The sequence below is a fragment of the Olea europaea genome, unplaced genomic scaffold, assembly GCF_002742605.1.
Source record: "Olea europaea var. sylvestris unplaced genomic scaffold, O_europaea_v1 scaffold101, whole genome shotgun sequence".
Lineage (NCBI taxonomy): Eukaryota > Viridiplantae > Streptophyta > Magnoliopsida > Lamiales > Oleaceae > Olea > Olea europaea.
The window spans coordinates 615,232-636,484 of record NW_019227420.1 but is presented as its reverse complement, the minus strand read 5'-3'; positions in this window follow the sequence as shown (position 1 = coordinate 636,484).

The window sequence follows — 21,253 nt, the reverse complement described above, 5'->3', positions numbered from 1 at the left end:
TTAAAATTTTTCGAGTATTTCCTTTTATTTTAGAAATTTAGTTTGAAATATATTTTTACTTTTCGCAAAAATTTTGAACTTAATTATGCATTGTTAATTTCACAGTATTAATTGTTCTTATCATTTTAAATTTAAATTCAAGTTTTTCTTAAATAAACCTATTTTGTTATATTGATAGATTCATGGTGGATTGTCAAGACATCTGTTTGGTTGATAGTGCAATTACAGATACTATTTTTCAAGACAAAAAATATTTCTTGTACTTAACATTGAAAGAAAATAATGTCAATACAATATCAGGTGCATCGATTATCGTTGAAAGCTCTGGAAGAGTTTGTATTATTTTACTAAATAATACAAAATTATATATTGACGATGTACTTTATTCTAGCGAATCAGAAGAAATTTGCTTAGTTTTAAAGATATCCACTGCAATGAATGTCATATTGAGACGATATAAGAAAATAATATTGAATATCTTTGCATAACTTCTTTTGCACTCCCATCTGGCATGTATTATACATTTATAAAAAATGGTTAGATCAAATAATGTCATGAACCAAAAGTTTGTTGACCCAAAAAGTTTTATTCTTTGACATGATCGACTTGGACATCTAGGAGCGATAATGATGCGTCGAATAATAAACAATTCACATGGACATCCTTTAAAGAACCAGAAAATTCTTTTATCTAATGATTATCCATGTATAACTTGTTCGCAAGACAAGTTAGTCATTAGACCTTCAGTTATAAAGACCAATATTGAATCTCTAACTTTCTTGGAAAGAATTCATAGAGATATATGTGGACCAATACACCCACCACATGGACCATTTCATTATTTTATGGTATTAATTGATTCTTCTACTAGATGATCACATATTTACCTACTTTCCACTAGGAATGTAGCATTTGCTAGACTACTTGTTCAAATTATAAAATTACGAGCACAATTTCTCGATTACTCAATTAAAATTATTCACCTTGACAATGCTGGTGAATTTAGATCACAAACATTCGATAATTATTGTATGCCAATCAGGATTGTAATTAAACATTCAGTTGCACCTGTTCATACACAAAATGGTTTGGTAGAGTCGTTTATTAAACGCTTACAACTTATTGCTAGACCCTTACTTATGAAAACAAAACACCAAACTTTTGTTTGGGGTCGTGCCATATTACATGCTGTATCATTGGTTTGTATTAGACCAATTACCTCTTATTAATATTCACCTTTGCAATTGGCATTTGGTTATGAACCTGATAGTTTTCACCTATGGGTCTTTGGTTATGCTGTCCAAGTTCCTATTTCACCCCCACAACGTACTAAAATGGGTCCGCAATGAAGACTTGAGATTTATGTGGGTTTTTATTCACTATCAATTATTAAGTATCTTGAGTCTTTGACGAGTGACTTATTTATTGTACGTTTTGCAGATTGTCATTTTGATGAAATGACTTTTCCAATTTTGGGAGGGGAAAAACTACATCCTGAAAAATAAGATAAAATTACTTGGAATGAGTCAATTCTATCTCACTTTGATCACCGTAGCAATTAATGTGAGCAAGAGGTTGAAAAACTTATTCATTTGCAAAAAGTTGCAAATTAACTATCTGATGTATTTGTTGACACAAAAAATTGACAGAGTCATATATTCCAGTAGAAAATATTTCAGCAAAAATTGATGCCCTTGTAGAACAATCTGCTATGGCAACTAAATCTCAAATACGCCAGAAGTGTGATCGATTAGTTGGTTCAAAAGACTCTGTACCTCAAAAAAATGTGCACAACAAAAATCAACCAAAAACATCAAAAGAAATAAGAATCAAAAAGATTGATCAATCAAATATTGAAAATATGGTTCCTGAAGAGCCACAAGTGTCAGAAAATAATGAGATTTCAATAAATTATATGTTATCTCATAAATTATGAGAATGAAATATTGTTGTTATAGACAATATTTTCACCTTTAATGTGACTCTTGGTATTATGCAAAATGAGGATCCTGAGCCACAGTTAGTTAAAGACTGTCAAAATAGAAAGGATTGACCAAAATGGAAAGAAGTCATACATGTATAATTGAATTCTTTAGAGAATTTGGACATGTAGTTTGAACACCTAAAAATGTAATCCCTATTGGATACAAATGAATTTTTGTACAAAAGAGAAATGAAAATAATGAAATCACAAGGTACAAAACCCAACTAGTACCTCAGGGTTTCTCACAAAGACCAGAAATTGATTATGAGAAAACATATTCTCCTGTAATGGATACCATCACTTTTAGATCTTAATTAGTTTGACCGTGTCACAAAAGTTTGATATGCGCCTTATGGAGATAGTAACTGCATATTTGTATTGTTCACTTGATAGTAACATATATATGAAAGTCCCTGAAGGACTTAAGGTACCAGGAACAAATGATACATGTCCGAGAACTATATTCTCAATTAAATTGTAAATATCATTATATGGATTAAAATAATCCAGACGCATGTGATATAATCGCCTTAGCGAATATTTGTTGAATAAAAGTTATAAAAATGACGATATCTGCCAATGTGTTTTGATAAAGAAATTAAATAGTAGATTTGCAATTGTGGCAGTTTATGTTGATGATTTAAATTTAATTGGAACTCCTGAAGAGCTCAACAAAACTTCCAATTATTTGAAAAATGAATTTGAGATGAAGGATTTTGAAAAAATCAAATTTCGCCTCGGATTGCAGATTGAACATTTCGCAAATGGATTATTTGTTCACCAATCTACATATACAGAAAAAGTTTTAAAACGTTTTTATACAGATAATCCACATCCATTGGCATCATATATGGTTGTTCGATCACTTTATGTGAAAAATGATCAATTTCGTCCACTTGAAGATCGAGAAAATGTTCTTGGTCCTGAAGTACCACATCTTAGTGCAATTGAAGTATTAACTTATCTTGCAAATTGCACTCGACCCGACATAACTTTTTCTGTAAATCTCCTTGCAAAATATAGCTCTACACCGACTCAAAGATATTGGAGTGGTGTTAAACATATTTTTCATTACCTAAAGGGTACTATTGACTTGGGAATTACTTTATTCTCAAAAGTCAGGATTTGCTTTAATGGGATATGCAGATACATGTTATCTATCTAACTCAGATAAAGCTAAATCACGAACAGGTTATGTGTTTACACGTGAAGGAATAGCTATATCATGGAGATCTATAAAACAATCCTTGACAGCTATATCCTCAAATCATTCCAAAATTATTGCAATTTATGAAGCATGCCGAGAATGTGTATGGTTAAGAAATATGACCCATCATATCCAAGCATCATGTCAGCTAACTTCAACAAAGGATAGTCCAATAATTTTGTATGAAAACAATGCAACTTGTATTACACAACTTAGAGGAGGCTATATCAAAGGTGATAGGACGAAGCATATTTTTCCAAAATTCTTTCATACACATGAGCTTCAAAAAAATGGTGACATCGATATCCAACAAATTCGCTCAAGTGACAATGTGATCGATTTATTCACAAAAACACTGTCAACATCTACATTCAAGAGCTTATTTCAGGAGATTGGAATGCGTCAACTTAGAGATCTTCAGTGATCAACATCAGTGGCAGTAGATGTACTCTTTTTCCTTCGCTTAGGTTTTATCCCATTGGATTTTCCTAACAAGGTTTTAATGATGCAACATTTATTTTTAGTACTTCAAAATAACTGTACTTTTTTTCCTTCGTTTGATTTTTTTCCATTGAGTTTTTATCAAATAAGATTCTAACAAGACATATATTTTATAATGTGTCATTCAAGATGGGGTGTTGTAAAAAGGTAAGTTTATTAGGGTTTAGAAATGAATGACAATTATATCCCTGCAGCCCTAAAAATTATTACTGTTGTATCCCTGATTCTGCCCTATAAATATAGGGCTTTTGTCCTTAATAAAATAAACAAAAATCTATTAACTTCTATCCGTTTTCTTATATTTTCTTCACTTTTATAACATAAGAATTTTAATTTTTTTTTAATAAAAAACTTGCACCAACATAAACCAATTAGGGTTTGGTTTGGTTCAGTTTCAACCATTGGATTGGTTAGATTTGGATTGAAATTTATCCAAATCAATCAATCAAGTTGGATTCAATTTCGGATTGAACTCAAAATTAACCCAATTTAAACCATGTCTAAACCTACTCTCGAGTGATTTAGATTTGAAAAATATTTGCTTCAAATGTTTTATGATAATGATAATTTATGAAAGACACTTCATTTTATAAGCTCCACTTACACTCGTAATAAAAACTATTTGGCAATTTCTTTTGTAGTGTACGTAGAATGACAAATTAAATTTGTCCACTACCTTTTGATATCTAAAATAATGTTTGTCTTTTTGAAAAAATTAATAAATGAATATATCTTTCCATCTCTAAAATGTTATCAAAATTTTCTTCGGTTTTTCAAGTATATTTTAAGGGGGTGTTTGATAGGCATTTTTATGTAAAAATGTATTTTAGAATAGTAAATTGATGTGAAATGTGTGATTGAGAAATAAAGAAAAGTTTTTGATTTACGTGTAATATTATTTTAATAAAGAATGTGTGGTTGAAAAGAAGAGAGAGAAAAATACATTTTGAAAAAAATGGCTACCAAACGGGGCCTAAATCATTTATGCATTTTTATTAATTTTTCCTCTTATTCTCATCATATTAGACAAAACTGAGGAACGCTTCTAGTCTATTTATATGTGTGTGTGTGTGTGTGTATCCGGACCCATGGTCTCACGAGTGCACATTAGCTATCCAAAAAATCAAAAAAAGCTGTCAAAAATATTCCATGCTTATCAATTCTTGACCCCACTGCTTCAATTTTTGTCGAAATCGATGCCTCTGATTTAGGTTTTGGTGGGATGTTAAAGCAGATTTCAAATATGTCAAGTCAAGTTTTTTTCAACTTTTCCAAAAGATAATATATTTTGTTTTTATTTTATTTTTTGGTCCTATTTATTTGGAAAACTTCAAACTATCCTGCAAGACTTTTCTCCTGCAAATTTTTCGTTGAGAGATATGAATACAAAAGGCTGTCTCTTTTTCGGATCTTCTTCAAAGCCTTTTGAAGATAAAAATGTTACAAGATCTCAATCAAAGAATTAAGTTCTTTGACCAAAGGTAAATCTTCTCAATCAAATTCCTATTCAGGAACTGAATCAAAATTCTATGAGTTTAAAACTCATACAAGACTTTTCAAATTTCAAAAGGATAATCTCGATGATATTCTTACTACTTATTATCTAAGAAGTAATAAGGATATTATAAAATGTCTTAAAAATACTACTGAAATTTTTTACAGTAGTAATAAAATTATCAAAAATCTTCAGAAAAATTCTACGAATAAGGAAAGAATTTTTCTTCAAAATATTTCAAAAGAACATTCTTCTCAAAATATTTTCCTACTGAAAAAGAATAGAAAAAATCTTATGAAGGAAGTCTTAAAACTTCCTAATGACATTTATCAAAATATTATCAATAGAGACCCTACTTGTACTAAAAAATTCAAACAAATTATTTTTAGAATTTTCGATAACTTTTATATCAATTGTTTTGCAACTTGTAAAAGTTATCATCAACTTCATTTTACCCTCAAAGGTACTTCAATCATTAACGTCGTTAATGAATAAATTCGTTAAATGATTGAATGGGGATTTATTTCCTCAATATTTATTGATTCAAAAACAGATATTTCTTTTTTTAATAGCTCTATCAAAAGAGTTATTAATCATCTCTTTGATTTTAAAGTGAAAACCCTCAAAATTGAATTCTCAACCATTCTTCCTGAATGTATTGCCGAAGAAGTCAAATTCAATAATACTCTTTTTACTTAAGAGTATTTTTCAGCCAAACAAATTGTTACTATTTGAAGTACTTTCTCAAATAATCTTCAGATGCCATATTCAAATATCTCTCCAAAAGTTTACTATCTTAACGATCAAGATATGATACTCAAAAATGATGTAAAAGAAATTCTTACAAAAATTATATCAAAATCCATTCTTGCTGCAAAGAAAAAGCTTGGAACAAATATTGATAATTCAAGATTACAATTAATGTTTCATGATGAACATTACATCATTTTTACGGATGAAAAAAAATGGACTCAAACTCAAGTTCCTTTGATCAAGAAAATTTTTGATGATGTAATATCAATGTCTCAAGATTATTTTGATGATATTTATCAAAGAAATGAAGAACCTTTTCAAGGACAAATTCTCAATTATGCTGATAAAGAATTATTCAATCTCAATAATTTACTTGAGTTTTAAGACAAAAGTAAAGCAAACGTCTCAAGATTCAAAAGTGGCGAGCAAACAAATTCAAAAGGTGATGATCAATTAAAGACGGGTAATTAGCACAAAACGTCCCTACCTTTCGATATCTTTGTGGAAAACGTTCATACCTTTCATTTTTTGACGGATTACACCCTCACCTTTACCTTTTTTTGCGCAAAACGTCCTTCTGTCAACTCCCCGTTAAAATGCTCCGTTAAATTAAAAGGTAATTAGTACAAAAGGTCCCTACCTTTCATTTTTTGGCATAATTAGCACAAAATGGCCATACCTTTCAATGTTATCGTGCAAAACATTCCTACCTTTCATTTTTTAGCATTTTCACCCCTACCTTTCACCTTTTATTGCGAAAAAGGTCTTTCTCATCCTTTTTTCAATAAAATAACGATTTTACCCTTCTATTCAAATAAAACAAAAAGAAAAGATGAATTACCAACTGCAATCATAGTCTTTAAATTTTTAAAAATTACAAAGAAATCATAAATTCCCAACCACCACCACTTTCACAGCCTATCAAGCTGCCAACTATAAATCAACATAACACCACCTTTCTGCCACCATGCCCACCGGACTCCACCACCGTAAATGTGGTTGTTTCGGACGGATTGGTGACCAATAATATGGAGGAGGATATTGGGGAGAGTGAGGCGAGACTGGTGGTGGTGGAGTCCGATAGGTGTTGTGGCTGAAAGGTGGTGCTATATGGATCTATAGGTGGTGGCTTAGTGGGGTTATGAAAGTGGCGGTAGTAGAGAATTTGGAATTTATCTGTAATGTTTTGAAAAATTTAGGACTATGATTGTAATTAATTATTAATTTATTTTTCTTTTCTTTTCTTTTTGTTTTATTTGAATAGGAGGGTAAAATCATCAATTTTATTGAAAAAATGGATGAAAAGGACCTTTTGCGCAATAAAATGTGAAAGGTAAGGGTGAAAATGCTAAAAATGAAAGGTAGGGACGTTTTGCACAATAACATTGAAAGGTAGGGACCTTTTGTGCTAATTACCTTTTGATTTAACAGAGCATTTTAATGGAGAGTTTGATAGAAAGACGTTTAGCGCAAAAAAAGGTAAAGGTGAGGGTGTAATCCGCCAAAAAACGAAAGGTAGGGACGTTTTCCACAAAAACAACGAAAGATAGGGACGTTTTTGCTAATTACCCATTAAAGAATTTTAGTCAAAAGCTATCACTAAAGTTGATGCCTACTTTTGCAAAAGAAGGAGACAATGGTTTTCAATCAAAGGAAAAGTATGATGACTACTTTTCAAATTTTCCAAGTGGACGGTGCATATTGTCAAAAGGTGCAATTATTCAAGATTCCTTTTTAAGACTAAAGCTCAAGATTTTAAGTATAAAAGCAGATCAAGTGTTCAAGATCCCCTCAAAGTTTATTGAGTGCATCTCTCATAAGAGTTAATTCAGTATAGCTCTCTAGAGAGGTGATTTAGCGGGAGATTCACTATCTTTATTTTTTCAATCTTTACTTTCAATCTTGTAATTCAAAGTTCATTTCAATATTTGTATTTCAATTTTCATAAATCAATAAAATTATCTTCATTTTCAAACATTTGTTCCTTTTCACTTCTACTCTTCTATATCCCTAGGTCATTTTGGTATCAGAGTCATAAGAGAGTGAGGTGAGGTTGTACTAGTTTATCACCATAGACACTGTTTAAGTAGGAGAACCTGATTTGATTCCGGGATGTCTACTGAATAGACGTTGATCAGCCCATTGTTAGCCGGGAAAGGCTTGTTAGGGTGGTCCAGTTTGTAGGCTTGGTAAGAATCAGTCTATCTTATTTAACTGTTTTTATTGTGGTAAATTGTTATAATTTCGTTGAATTTAATTATGTCCTCTTTTTCAAATTGGTTCCAGAGGTCTAGAAATAGATCTGAAAATATTTCAAATATTTTTCAAAATGAAGAAGAAATTGATCAATCATCTGCATCATCTGCATCAAATGATTTCAATAGTCATGAACTTCAAATTGCTCAAATAGAACAAAGATTACATAATTGGACAATTCTAAATGTAGAAAAGAATTCTATCTATGAAATTGGAAAGTTTGATTTTACTCAAAATTATGTTATCAAAACTTTTGAACAAACATTATCAATTAAAAATCAAAATGCTCACATCAATCTATTTTCAAAAGAATCAATTGAATCCCATAAGAAGAAATTCAAGTATCTTCATGTTGGATTAGTTCAAATTGCTGTCAAACATTTGTTTAGACTTGGGTTAGACATTCCAATTCTCTTAACTCTTCGAAATAAAAGACTCCTCAAATTTGAAAATTCATTATTATCTGTTCTAGTGTCAAATCTAGAAAGTAGTCCAATTTATTCAAATTGTTATCCAAATTTTTCAATTAATCTTTATGATGGAGCTATTCTTAATGCTCTAAATCTCCATAATCAAGCCAAAAATCTCGATTTCGATGATCGTTCAAACGCATTTGCTGTAATATACCCGATATCTTACAATCTTATGAATACTCAACTCAATATTGGTGCTTTATGTTCATCTCCTAAAGATAAAAGTCTTTTGGTTGAATATAATCCTTTTCATTCAAACACCATGATTCCTAAGAGAATTCTTTGGAATCTTCAAAGTCGTGGACTAGAATGGATTTTTGAAAATATTCAAAATCCTATTCTTGCTCCTGTTGAAATAATTCCAAATCAAAATCTTACTTTTCCAGATAGAAACGTTAAAATGACTTTCGAAGGATCTTCTTCTAGGTTTCTAAGATCTTATTCTTCGAGATCTGAAGATAAACCTAGATCTTCTTATCAATCTGCAAGATTTTCAACATCTTCTCTTTCAGGTGTTGATTTTACTCTAACTATTCCAAAACCTCAATATTCTGAAAAAGATATAGAAAAAGAAGAAAAATCGGAACAACCTGCTTCTCCAACTTTTTCTGACATGTTTTCTACTCAAAAATGAAAGACTTGATCATCAAACAAATGTTATTTCTTCTAGGATTGACAGAAGAAATGAATTCAAAACTGTTCAACCTTTTGACGTTAAAAGTTTTCGCAAAAATTTCGTCAAAATTTTTCAAAAGAAGAACAAGAATCTTATTGGGAAGAATTTGAAGAATTCCCTGAAGATTTAAGTTTTTATGAATGAGCTTATTTCAAAGTTTTCAATGAAAAACCTACTTTTTCAAAGATTACTTCAAAATCAAAGAAAAAAAATCTATTTAAGTTACTAATATTCCACAGAAGACTTGGAAAACTCCTTCTGGTAAGGATATTCAATCTTCTCATCCTCCTTTGTAAGAGATTGTCGTTCCACATGGAAATACAGAAGTTCTTGCTTCTCCTTTCAAAAAGGTATCTGAAGAACGACCTGGTGAATCTCAAGTTATTGTTAAAGATATCAAAAATATTCAAACTCAAAATAACTACACTAATGTAGTTCTTCAATCTGTCTGTTCTCGGCTTAACAGAATTAAAATAAATTCTGAACCCGAGACATCATCCTCTTCAAAAAGTAACAAGTCAATAAAGCCAGTTTCCATTAACAGGCATGAGGCTAAACCTAAAAATGGTCTCAAAACTGAGATCAATGTTCTAAAAGAACTTGCTACTCAGTTATCAAAAATATCCACATCTTCTACTTCAAATAACATCAATACTATTGACGATATTGAATCTCAATTTATTGAAGATGAGTTCCTCAACTCAATAAACTTCAAAATAAAAAAGTTCAATTTTCAAAAGTTCCTCTTTATTATCCAAAAAATACTTCTCCAGATTTACTTTTCAAACAAAAAGCAAAAATTCTTACAACATTTTTTGGTTCAGGTATAACTATCTGGAATATAGATAGTTTAACTGAATATCAAATCTTCGAAATTCTTGAAAGAATGGGTGCTCCTCTTATTCATCTTCTTCTAGTTCTTCTGGTGAAGAATCAAATCCTCTCATTCCTTCAAATATTCTATCTGAAGAATAAATGATGAACGTTATTAATCATATTCAACTTAAAAATGGTATTGCAATATGATTATTGTAGTCAACAAATAATTCAAATTTTCTTCTAGAGTCCTTATTAATTCTGGAGCCGATCAAAATTGTATCCGTAAATGATTGATACCTACAAAATATTTTGAAAAAACTATTGATCGTCTTTATGGTGCTAGTGGTAAGAAACTCAACATTCAATATAAACTTTCAAAAGCTCGTGTTTGTAATTCAAATATTTGTTTCAAAAATATTTTTATCTTGTAAAAGATTTAGATCAAGAAGTAATTCTTGGTACTCCTTTTATTTTTCAAATTTATCCTTTTCAAGCTACTTCAAAAGGTTTTACTACAAAAATATTTGATTAAGAAATTTGTTTCAAATTTACAAATCCTCCTTTTTATAAAGATGTTAATTCTTTAAAAGAAGCATCAATTTCAAAAATTGTTAATAAAATTAATTACAAGAAAAATTATATTCGATTTTTCATAGAAGAAATTAAATTTCAAAGAATTGAAGAACAATTGCAAAATCCTTCAATTCAAGAAAAAATTTCAAATCTTCAAAAACTTATGGAAAAAGAGATTTGTTCTACTATTCCAAATGTTTTTTGGGATCGTAAGAAACATGAGGTATTTCTTCCATACAATTCTGATTTTCATTAATCAAATATTTTCACAAAATCTCGTCCTATTCAAATGAACAAAGAATTGTTTGACTTTTGTATCAAGGAAATCAATGATTTACTTGACAAATGTTTAATTCATCCGAGCAAATCTCCTTGGAGTTGCTCAGCATTCTATGTCAATAATTCGGCAGAAATTGAATGTGGGGCTCCCCATCTTGTTATCAATTACAATTCTCTCAATAATGCTCTTCAATGGATTAGATATCCACTTCCTCAAAAGAAAGATCTTTTGAATAGATTATTCAAAACTGTTATCTTCTCAAAATTTGATAAGAAGTCAGGTTTCTGGCAGGTCCAAATTAAAGAAAAAGATAAGTACAAAACTGCATTCAATGTTCCTTTCGATCAATACGAATAGAATGTTATGTCTTTTGATCTCAAAAATGCTCCTTCTGAATTTAAAAAAATCATGAACGATATTTTCAATCATTTTTCAAATTTTATCATTATTTACATTGATGATATTCTTATATTTTTTGAAAGTATAGAACAACATTTCAAGCATATTAATACATTCATGCATGTTATCAAGAAAAATGGTTTAGCAATTTTTGTTAAAAAGATTATTTTATGTCAAACAAAGATAAGATTTTTAGGTCATAATATTAAAAATGGTTCAATTATTTCAATTCAGAGAAGTCTAGATTTTACTGAAAATTTCCTAATGAAATCTTAGACAAATCTTCTTTTCAAAGATTCTTTGGTTGTATCAATTATGTTGGCGACTTTATCAAAGAGATAAGGTTAATTTGTGCTCCTCTTTTCAAAAAATGACCCAGGGATATAGAAGAGTAGAAGTGAAATGGAACAAATGTTTGAAAATGAAGATAATTTTATTGATATATGAAAATTGAAATACAAATATTGAAATGAACTTTGAATTACAAAATTGAAAGTAAAGATTGAAAAATAAAGATAGTGATTTATCTCCCGCTAAATCACCTCTCTAGAGAGCTATACTGAATTAACTCTTATGTGAGATGCACTCAATAAACTCTGTGGAGATTTTGAACACTTGATCTGCTCTTATACTTAAAATCTTGAGCTTCAGCCTTGAAAAATGAATCTTGAATAATTGCACATTTTGACAATATGCACGGTCCACTTGGAAATTTTGAAAAGTAGTCATCACACTTTTCCTTTGATTGAAAACCATTGCCTCCTTCTTTTGCAAAAGTAGGCATCAAATTTAGCCATAGCTTTTCACTAAAATTCTTTAATTGATCATCACCCTTTGAATTTGTTTGCTCACCACTTTTGAATCTTGAGACATTTGTTTTACTTTTGTCTTAAAACTAAAGCAAATTATTGAAATTGAATAATTCTTCATCAGCATAATTGAGACTGGGTCCTTGAAAAATTTCTTCATTTCTTTGATAAATATCATCAAAACAATTTTGAGACATTGACATTTCATCATCAAAAAATTTCTTGATCAAAGGAACTTGAGTTTGAGTCCATTTTACTTCATCAGTAAAAATGATGCAATGTTCATCATGAAACATTAATTGTAATATTGAATTATCAATATTTGTTCCAAGCTTTTTCTTTGCAGGATTTTAATCTAATTTTTGTAAGAATTTCTCTTACATCATTTTTGAGTATCATATCTTGATCGTCAAGACAATAAACTTTTAGAGAGATATTTGAATATGGCATTGGAAGATTATTTAACAAAGTACTCCAGATAGTAACAATTTGTTTGGCTGAAAAATACTTTTCAGTAAAAAGAGTATCATTGAATTTGACTTCTTTGGCAATCCATTCAAGAAGAATGGTTGAGAATTCATTTTTGAGGGTTTTGACTTTGAATTCAAAGACATGATTAATAACTCTTTTGAGAAAGCTATTAAAAAGAGAAATATCTGCTTTTGAATAAATATATATTGAGGAAATAAATTCTCATTCAATCATTTGACGAATTTCTTCATTAATGACGTTAATGAATGAGGTACCTTTGAGGGTAAAATGAAATTGATGATAACTTTCACAAGTTGCAAAACAATTGAAATAAAAGTTACCAAAAATTTTAAAAATAATTTGTTTGAATTTTTTATCACGAGTAGGGTCTCTATTGATAATATTTTGATAAATGTCATTAGGAAGTTTTAAGACTTCCTTTATAAGATTTCTTCTACTCTTTTTCAATAGGAAAATATTTTAAGAAGAAGGTTCTTTTGAAATATTTTGAAGAATAATTCTTTCCTTATTCTAAAATTTTTTTGAAGATTTTTGATAATTTTATTACTACTGTCAAAAATTTCAGTAGTATTTTTGAGACATTTTATAATATCCTTTTTACTTCGTAAATAATAAGTAGTAAGAATATCATCAAGATTATCCTTTTAAAATTTGAAAAGTCTTGTATGAGTTTTAAACTCATAGAATTTTGATTCAGTTCCTGAATAGGAATCTGATTGAGAAGATTTACCTTTGGTCAAAGAACTTGATTCTTTGATTGAGAAAGGTCAGTATCTTGTAACATTTTTATCTTCAAAAGGCTTTTAAGAAGATTCGGAAAATATTTTGTATTCATATTTATCGACGAAAAATTTGCAGGAGAAAAGTCTTGCAAGATAGTTTGAAATTTTCCAAATAAATAGTACCAAAAAATAAAATAAAAACAAAATATATTATCTTTTGGAAATTTGGAAAAGTTGAAAAATACTTGACATATTTGGAATCTGCTTTAACATCCCACCAAAGGCATCGATTTCGACAAAAATTGAAGCAGTAGAGTCAAGAATTGATAAGTATGAAATATTTTTGACAGCTTTTTTGATTTTTTTGACAGCTAATGTGCACTCGTGAGACCATGAGTCCAGACTCTTTTGTAGTCTTTTGAAAAGAGGAGCGCAAATCAACCTTATCTCTTTGATAAAGTCCCCAACATAATTGACACAACTAAAGAATCTTTTAAGAGAAGATTTGTCTAAGATTTCATGAGGAATTTTTTCAGTAAAATCCAAACTTCTATGAATTGGAATAATTAAACCATTTTGAATATTATGACCTAAAAATTTTATCTTTGTTTGACATAAAATAATCTTTTTAGCAAAAACTGTTAAAGCATTTTTCTTGATAACATGCATGAATGTATTGATATGTTTGAAATGTTGTTCTGTACTTTCAGAAAATATAATAACATCATCAATGTAAACAATGACAAACTTTGAAAAATGATTGAAAATATCATTCATGATTTTTTTAAAATTCAGAAGGAGCATTTTTTAGATCAAAAGACATAACATTCCATTCGTATTGACTGAAAAGGAACATTGAATGTAGTTTTGTACTTATCTTCTTCTTTAATTTGAATCTGTCAGAAACCTGACTTCATATCAAATTTTGAGAAGATAACAGTTTTGAACAATCTATTCAAAAGATCTATCTTTTAAGGAAGTTGATATCTAATCCATTGAAGAGTATTATTGAGAGACTTGTAATTGATAACAAGACGGGGAGCTCCACGTTCAATTTCAGCCGAATTATTGACATAAAATGCTGAGCAACTCCAAGGAGATTTGCTCGTACGAATTAAACCTTTGTCAAGTAAATCATTGATTTTTTTATACAAAAACAATACTTTGTTCATTTGAATACGACGAGATTTTGTAGGAATATTTGATTCATGAAAATCAAAATTGTATGGAAAAGATACCACATGTTTCTTACGATCCCAAAAAGCATTTGGATTAGTAGAACAAATCTCTTTTTCCATAAGTTTTTGAAGATTTGAAATTTTTTTCTTAAATTGAAGGATTTTGCAATTGTTCTTCAATTCTTTGAAATTTAATTTCTTCTTTGAGAAATCGAATATGATTTTTTTTGAAATTAATATTATTGACAATTTTTGAAATTTATGCTTCTTCTAAAGAATTAACATCTTATAAGAAGGAGGATTTGTAAATTTGAAATAAATTTCTTGATCAAATATTTTTGTAGTTAAACCTTTTGAAGTAGTTTGAAAAGGATACATTTGAATAATAAAAGGAGTACCAAGAATTATTTCTTGATCTAAATCTTTTACAAGATCAAAAATATTTTTGAAACAAATATTTGAATTACAAACACGAGCTTTTGAAAGTTTATATTGAATGTTGAGTTTCTTACCACTAGCACCATAAAGACGATCAATAGTTTTTTCAAAATATTTTGTAGGTATCAATCCTTTACGGATACAATTTTGATCAGCTCCAGAATTAATAAGGACTCTAGAAGTGAATTTGAATTCTTTGTTGACTAGAATAGTCATATTACAGTACCATTTTTGAAGTTGAATATGATTAATAACATTATTCATTTATTCTTCAGATAGAATATTTAAAGGAATGAGAGGATTTGATTCTTCACCAGAAAAACTAGAAGAAGATGAATAAGAAGGGGTCTTTGACTTTAACTTCTTATCTTGAATTTTGAGAAGAGAAACTTTCATTCTAACATCTTTCATTTGACATTCAAGAATAGAAATTTGAGATTTCATTGAATTGACTTCTGATTTCAAATCAAAACTAGAAGATTTTGAAGTTTCAAAACGATTTAAAACATTTTTCATATTGAAAGGTTCAGCTTTTGAATTTGAAGGAAGAAGGGAATTAAACTTATTCTTGAGCTGTGGATCATCAATTTGATCTACAATCTCTTTAATAAGTTCTTCTTCTTTAATAAGAATATTTATAGTTTTATAACCACAAAATTCTTTACTTTGGCTTGAAGAGGATTGAGAGTTTGAACTAGATTCAGCATCTGAATCTTCTTGATGTTGATAAACTGTTCCAACTCTAAGTTTGACTTATTATCAGAACTGGAATTTGAATAAATAAGATTGAGAAGTTAAAGCTTAATATCTTCATCAATTTGAATATTATTAATCTTGCCTTTTAGAGAACACTTATTAGAATAATGCCCAGATTTTTATATTTCCAACAAGTAACATTGTTTTTTCTTGAAAATCTTTTCTTTTGAAATTTCTTTTTGGAATGATTTTTTGAATAAGAAGGTTTTTGAAAATACTTTTCTTTTGAATAAACATTTCTTTCTGAAAATTCTTTTCTTTTCGTTTTTTAAGGAGGAATAATTTTTTCAAATTCATATTATTCATAGAATGATCCAAGTTCTTTGCAGCTATCAAATCTTTATGTTTGCAATTTGGATTTAAGTTTGAGTTTATTATAGAGAACTAATCTTTCTCTGTTAATGAAACAAATCAATTCTCCGTATGAAAGATCATCATATGGAATACTGTTTGAATATTCTTTTTTGATATAATTTTTTATTGTTTCAGAAAATAATTTTGGAAGTCCATATAAAAATCTTTCTTTCCAATAAGCTTGATTACAATCTTTTCGCAAAAATACAAGTGTTAAAAATATGTCTTTATACTAGCAAAAATCTTGTAGACTTGAACAATTTAAAGTTAACAAAATACTTGAAACTTTTTCTAAAACATCTGTTGGAGATCCAATAAAATGTTTGACAATATAATAAATCAATGTATTGAAACTATCACTTGTACCATCAGGTTTGAGAGATTGAGCAATTTGATTTTTCTCTTGTTCAGAAATATAGTTAAACCACCAATTATTTAATTGGCCAGCAAAATCTTGAACAATATTGCCAATTGACTCAACTGAAGAAATTCCTTCTTTAATGTAAGCGTTATAAAAAGCACCCATTCTTTCAAGAATTTCGAAGATTTGATATTCAGTTAAACCATCTATATTCCAGATAGTTATACCTGAACCAAAAAATGTTGTAGGAATTTTTGCTTTTTGTTCGAAAAGTAAATTTGGAGAAGTATTTTTTGGATAATAAGGAGGAACTTTTGAAAATTGAATTTTTTTATTTTGAAGTTTATTGAGTTAAGGAACTTCATCATCAATAAATTGAGATTCAATATCGTCAATAGTATTGATGTTATTTGAAGTAGAAAATGTTGATATTTTTGATAACTGAGTAGCAAGTTCTTTTAGAACATTAATCTCGGTTTGAGACCATTTTTAGGTTTAGCCTCATGCCTGTTAATTAAAATTGGCTCTATTGACTTAATACCTTTTGAAGAGGATGATGTCTCAAGTTCAAAATTTATTTCAATTCTGTTAAGCTAACAACAGATAGATTGAAGAACTACATTAATGTAGTTATTTTGAGCTTGAATATTTTTGATATTTTTAACAACAACTTGAGATTCATTAGGTCGTTCTTCAGATACCTTTTTGAAAGGAGAAGCAAGAACTTCTGTATTTCCATGCGGAACTACAATATCTTGCAAAGGAAGATGAGAAGATTGATATTCTCACTAGAAGGAGTTTTCCAAGTCTTCTGTGAAATATTAGTAGCTTGTATATACTTTTCTTTCTTTGATTTTGAAGAAATCTTTGAAAAGATAGGTTTTTCATTGAAAACTTTGAAATAAGTCCATTCATAAAAACTTTAATCTTCAGGGAATTCTTCAAATTCTTCCTAATAAGATTCTCGTTCTTTGTTTGAAAAACTTTGACGAAATATTTCTCGAAAACTTTTTACTACGGCAGTTTGATCAGTTTTGAATTCATTTCTTCTGTCAAACCTAGAAGAAATAACATTTGTTTGATGATCAAATCTTTCATTTTGAGTAGAAAACATGTCAGAAAAAGTTGGAGAAGCAGGTTGTTCTGACTCTTCTTCTTTTTCTGTATCTTTTTCAGAATATTGAGGTTATGGAATATTTGGAATAAAATCAACACCTGAAAAGGAAGATGTTGAAAATCTTGCAGATTGAAAAGAAGATCTAGGTTTATCTTCAGATCTTGAAGAATAAGATCTTTGAAACCTAGAGGAAGATCCCTGAAAGTCATTTTGATGTTTCCATCTAGAAAACTAAGAATTTGATTTGGAATTGTTTGAACAGGAGCAGGAATAGCATTTTGAACATTTTCAAAATTTCATTCTGGTCCACGACTTCGAAGATTCCAAGGAATTCTCTTGGGAATCATGGTGTTTGAATGAAAATGATTACATTCAACCAAAAGAGTTTCATCTTTAGGAGATGAACGTAAAGCACCAATATTGAGTTGAGTATTCATGAGCTTGTAATATATCTTGTATATTACAGCAAAAGCATTTGAAGGATCATTGAAATCGAGATTTTTGGTTTGAATATGGAGATTTAGAGCATTAAGAATAGCTCCATCATAAAGATTAATTGTAAAATTTGGATAACAATTTGAATAAATTGGATCACTTTCTAGATTTGACTCTAGAATAGATAATAATGAATTTTCAAATTTGAGAAGTCTCTTATCTCGAAGAGTTAAGAGAATTGGAATGTCTAATCCAAGTCTAAACAAATGTTTGACAGCTATTTGAACTAATCCAACATGAAGATACTTGAATTTCTTCTTGTGGGATTTAATTTATTCATTTGAAAAAAGATTAATATGAGCATTTTTATTTTTAATTGATAATGCTTGTTCAAAAGTTTTGATAACATAATTTTGAGTAAAATCAAACTTTCCAATTTCAAAGATAGAATTATTTTCTAACTTTGGATTTGTCCAGTTATGTAATCTTTGTTCTATTTGAGCAATTTGAAGTTCATGACTATTGAAATCATTTGATACAGATGATTGATCAATTTCTTCTTCATTTTAAAAAAATTTGAAATATTTTCAGATCTATTTCTAGACCTCTGAAACCAATTTGAAAAAGATGACATAATTAAATTCAATGAAATTATAACAATTTACCACAATAAAAACAGTTAAATAAGATAGACTGATTCTTACCAAACCTACGAACGGGACCACCCTAACACGCCTTCGCCCGCTAACAATGGGCTGATCAACGTCTATTCAGTAAACATCCCGAAATCAAATCAAGTTCTCCTACTTAAATAGTGCCTATGGTGATAAACTAGTACAACCTCACCTCACTCTCTTATGGCTCTGATATCAAAATGACACAGGGATATAGAAGAGTAGAAGTGAAAAGGAACAAATGTTTGAAATGAAGATAATTTTATTGATCTATGAAAATTGAAATACAAATATTGAAATAAATGAATTACAAAATTGAAAGTAAAGATTGAAAAAATAAAGATAGTGATTTATCTCCCGCTAAATCACCTCTCTAGAGAGCTATACTGAATTAACTCTTATGTCTCTCAATGACATTTTAATAAAATGACAATGCAATAAATTTGCATGATAAAATGATCTCGTTTAGTAAAATTCATTGCAAAATATGATTGTCATTAAAAAAACTAACTAGTTAGAATAAAATTTCTAAATTAAAATTGGGTCCCCGTTTGATGATGATCAAAATTAGATTTTTAGTAAATTATGATAAAAGTTGATGAAATATATGATTGAAAAGTCGTGGATCTAATGAAATATATAGTCAAAATTAATTATTAATTTTAATTTTAATCCCTACCAAATAAGACTTGGTAACATTGTATATTTCTCCTACAAAGGCTCAGTGGGTCTGTCTCCTACTATTCCCCCGATACGAGTTATTTTCTCCCCCTTTCTTTCCTTGTTTGAATTGTACATTTCACAGCACTTTTTGTCAATATAAGTTCCTGTCATGTCTAAAACTATAAATCTTATGAAATATATAGATAAAAAAAAAAAATACTCCATTCGTCCCAATTATATAGGTTAGTTTTCAATTTCTCTTGTCCCAAATATATAGGCATGTTTCATAATTTAGAATGTTTTGTTTCGTTCCTTTAGACTATCTCCAACCCTACACCAAATTTTGCACCATGTTGCACTAAATCTTGCACCAAACTAAAATTTATCTCCAACCATTATACTAAAAATTATATCAAATGAACAGTGTTTAACCATTTTCTTCCCTTTTTTATTCTTTATAATTTACTTTTTTGAAATATTATTTATTTAATTATTTCATAAATACATAAATTACTAAATAAATAATTACATTAAATTATGGAAAAGATTAAATTCATTAATAAATATAAAAAACATAGAACATTTAATAAAAATACTACAAGAACGAAAATATGAAATCATTCCATTAGAAAATAGTACAACGCATTTCGAATTTGGATAGACGATATTATGAAGTCGTTAAATTTTTGCACTTTAATTCTCAGAATTCATATGTTCATCCCACAAATGATCGATTAATACATTTCGAAGTGCAATGTGAGTTTCTTTATCCTTGATTTGTCTATGACGAGCAAGGAATTTCTGAAAATGTCAATTTTCGTCTTCAACCAACTCAACTTCTGGACTTGACGCTTCCGTCCGTTCTTGAATTAGTGCATCAACATTACGTTCGTGCACGATAATCATGTTATGCATTATTATGCATGTAGTCATGATATCATGTAATACTTGTTTTTCCCAAAACCTTGCGGGTCCTTTCGTTATTGCAAACTTTGATTGTAGAACACCAAATGCACTTTCAGCATCTTTTCTACACGCTTCTTGTTTCATAGCAAATAACTTTTTTTATGTATCCTTTTTTAAAAATAAAATTAGATTATCGTATGTATGTTGCTATTTAATATATTTCATGTTAACTTTAGTAAATTCGTGTTTGATATATTTTAAATTATTTTTGTTTTTTAATTAATTTATTAATTATTATGTTTTACATTTAAAATTTATTTTAAATATAAATAATATTAATATTAATAAAAATAAAAATAATACTTTATTGTATTAAAAAATATATAACACAAATAACATAAATACCTTCAACAAATTTATTTGAGAAATGTTAAATAAGAGCAAAAGGGATACTATTCACTTTGCACCATTTTTTACCAAAATGGTGCAAATTTTAGTGTTGGGTTGGAGCAACTTTGCACCAAAAATGATGCAAAATGGTGCAATGGTGCCATGGTTGGAGATGCCCTTACCAATATACCCATATTCAATTTCCCTCATTTAATGTGCTAATTTCTTGAAATCATCAAAATACACACATTTCCATTTCTGGAAAAAATGGAACAACTCTCATTTATTATTCTTCAAATTAAATCATTCAAATTCTTTACTAATTTCAACAATAATTTACTACTACATGCTGAAAATCAAATAGGGGTAAATTAGGAAAGATCTTGACAACAATTAGTTTTTCAATGACATTAAGAAAGATTTCTTAATCCATGTGAAAAACAAAACAAGTCTATATAATTGGGACAGACGGAGCATTTGATCTAGTCACATGAAAGCTTTTTAAACTTGGGAAAAAAATCAGAAGTGCTACAGGTGCAACT